Raw genomic sequence first — 3,450 nt, forward strand, 5'->3', positions numbered from 1 at the left:
AATGCGTGATAAAATAATTGTCGGTGTTAATTAATTAATGCGTTAACGCGATAATAACGCGTTAACTTGCCCAACCCTAGTTAAATTATTGTTGTTGTTGTTGTTATTAATTTAAAAGTGAATCTAGTGTTCTTTAGCATTGCTGGTGCCATGACATGAACCCTGCTCTCACATCAAACAGAACCGAACCGTGGCTCCAAAACTGAGATATGAACCAAACCGTGGCATTGGTATATCATTACACCCCTAGACAGGACACATTTTTAGTCTTGATTAGTTTTGGTTTTGATTTTGTTCATTATTCATAGAAGGAAAATGAAAGAGAATGTCGACACATTAATACAATCGTACCGCAGTATCTCCAGTTTACAGAGAGAATCTTTCAGTCCAGCAGAAAGCAGATTCAGTTCTGATGCTCCTAGTTCATTTCCAGACAGATCCAGTTCTTTCAGGTGTGAGGGGTTTGATCTCAGAGCTGAAGCCAGAGAAGCACAACATTCTTCTGTGACTCCACAATAACTCAACCTGGAGAAAACAATGACATTTCTTCAGTCTCTCAGTTCAGAATCTACAGCTCATATAAGCAGGAACTTCACTATCAGAAAGAGAGACTAAATCCACAACACAATTAACAGGTCCAGTCTATTGTGATGTGATGTGTAGGCCAAGTATGGCAACCCATACTTGGAATTTGTGCTTTGCATTTTACCCATCCAAGTGCACACACACAGTGAGTGAGCAGTGATTAGTGAACACACACACACACACACACACAGGTTTGTTTTTGTGAAAAGTGGGGACATCCCATAGGCGTAATGGTTTTTCTACTGTACAGGCCATATATTCTATTGCCCTACACCAACCCTACCCCTAAACCTACCCCTCACAGGAAACTTTGTGCTATTTCAGATTTTCAATACACTCCATTCTGTGTGATTTATAAGCGTTTTGAAAAGTGGGGACATGGGGTAATGTCCTGAAAAGTCACCTTCTCCTTGTAATACCTATGTCATACCCTTGTCATTATACAAATTTATGTCCTCATTTGTCACAAAATCGCGCGCACACACACACACACACGCACCCAGAGCAGTGTGCAGCACCGGGGAGCAATTGGGTGTTCGGTGCCTTGCTCAAGGGCATCTCAGTCGTGGGTAATCAGGGTGGAAGAAAGTGCTGTTCATTCACTCCCCCCACCAACGTTCCCTTCCAGTACTGAGAATCGAACCGCAATCTTCAGATTACATCAAAATCGACAACATGTATGTTAGACCCTATATGACTAAGCTAATGAAAGAGATTATTAAAAAAACATTCATTAAAAAAACACAACTTACTAGAAAATGAGTTAACTACAGACCGATCTCGAATACCCCTTTTATTTTCAATAATTCTAGAAAAGGCAGTATCCTCACAAATTGCTTTTAACATCCAATCATGGTTGTATCATTCTTTTGACTAAAAAATTATGTTGGCATTAGTGGAAATGCATTGGCATTATCAATTTGTAGCAGCAAATGACAGGGCTGGAAAAATTAATCGATGCATCGCAAATCAAGAAATGATTCTGCATCGGTTATGAGATTTTCCGAATACAACGTAATTCTCACTCGAATCGATTCTGAGCTTAGTTTTTAACAGCAGATGGCACTGCATGCTTTAGAAACAGCCGTACTCTGATTGCTTCCAACTCCTTACACACACTTGAACCTAAAATAATCATTCACTAAGTTTGAAAAGGTTGAAGCGAATTACAAGGGTGTTCACAGTGGGCTGTGTTACGAGCCTACCAACTTGACTTCAACCGAGGGGAATTTCATTGAAAGATTTAAGATCCATTAAACTGATCTGTGCCCGGGGCAACACTGTGTTATAATCTGGCCCTGAGTACAGTTCATAATTTTACTGACCATCTACCGACCATAATTTTTGTAAACCATTTGACTTTTTAAACATACGACTTATATTCATATTTATTTGATCAATAAACTCACAATTAAAGCCAACAAAAACAGTGTAAACACATTATAAATGAGTTAACAAGAGTTAACTCAGTAAGGAGTAAGCAGAAGCCATTGCTTATTACACCACTTCTCACAATTTTAAAATTTACGTCTATTCAGTCTCTACTTTTTTGTAGAGACATATAGCGCTATATGAAATGGGGTGTGTTGAAGTTAATGTGCACTTTGCTAGCACTGTGATGCGCGCAACAAAGCAAACAGGTAAATATAAATTCAGACATTCAATGACAGTTAACAAGTTTGTGAATATTTTGAATAAAAAAAGGAAAAACTAAATAAAAGTGACATCTGTCATACAGCGTTTTTGTGGCTGCGGCGTATCGTGTCAAGCGTGACACATTGACATAGAAACAAGGTGAAATAAAACTTATTTTGGCAGCGATTAATCGTGATTCATCGATTTTACAGCCCTAATAGAAAGTGTCAGAATAATTTAATGTAAATACCCTCAAATCCTCAACACACATCTGCATGACATAAAGCAGTTGTTGCTGTCACATCATCCACTCATCTTATTCTACTGCAAAATTCTACATTGCAAAATTACATCAAAACTTTGGAAAGAATGTAGTGAAGATTAAAACAACATTCACTTCAATTTTCTGAAAGGACACTTTAAGATTTGATTTTAATTTCGTTCATACAGGCCACAGGAATAAATGGGGGAGGATGTTGAGACATTCATACAGTCTTACCGCAGTATCTCCAGTTTACAGGGAGTAGTTTTCAGTAGATCAGAGAGCTGTCATAAAAGCATTCTGAGCAGAGGTGCCATTACATGACTTAACCAAATACACAAGCGCTCTTCTTCGTGAGCATTTTAGTGTGTGGTTAAAAACTAGATTAGAGCACCATCTGCTGTTAAAAACTAAGCTCAGAATCGATTCCGGAGAGAATTGCGATGCATTCGGAAAATCTCAGAATCAATCCACAAATCGTGATGCATCAATTGATTATCACAGCCCTAGTAAATGAAGAGGTATCACATCAATCACTAGTTCAGTATGGAGCACCGCAAGGCTCAGTACTAGGACCTTTGCTTTTCACCCTGTACATGTTACCCTTGGGAAATATCATTAGGAAACATGGAGTTAGATTTCACTGTAATGCTGATAATACTCAGCTCTATATTTCTTAGTGGCCAGAGGAAACATACCAATTCATAAAACTAAAACAATGCATAGTTGATATAAAAAATTGGATAAGCAGTCATTTTCTTACTACTAAATCCGGAAAGGTTTTAATTATTGGACCAAAACCCTTTACATGCAATGACCTAGAATACTCTCTAACACTTGATGACTGCTCTGTCAAATTTTAGTCGTCTCTTAGGAACCTAGGTGTGCCGTTTGATAGTAATCTGTCATTTGATAGGCACATCTCTAACATTTGTAAAACTACATTTTTTCCATCTTAAAAAAAAAAT

At 37.8% G+C, this 3,450-nt stretch overlaps 1 pseudogene; it reads right to left on the reverse strand.

Annotated features, from left to right (window-relative positions):
* Positions 1-302: 302 nt before the first annotated feature.
* LOC107755937 (uncharacterized) overlaps positions 303-3,450 on the reverse strand; it is a 49,279-nt pseudogene continuing 46,131 nt past the window's right edge.

The sequence above is a fragment of the Sinocyclocheilus rhinocerous genome, unplaced genomic scaffold (assembly GCF_001515625.1).
Source record: "Sinocyclocheilus rhinocerous isolate Xijiao unplaced genomic scaffold, SAMN03320098_v1.1 scaffold1463, whole genome shotgun sequence".
Taxonomy (NCBI): domain Eukaryota; kingdom Metazoa; phylum Chordata; class Actinopteri; order Cypriniformes; family Cyprinidae; genus Sinocyclocheilus; species Sinocyclocheilus rhinocerous.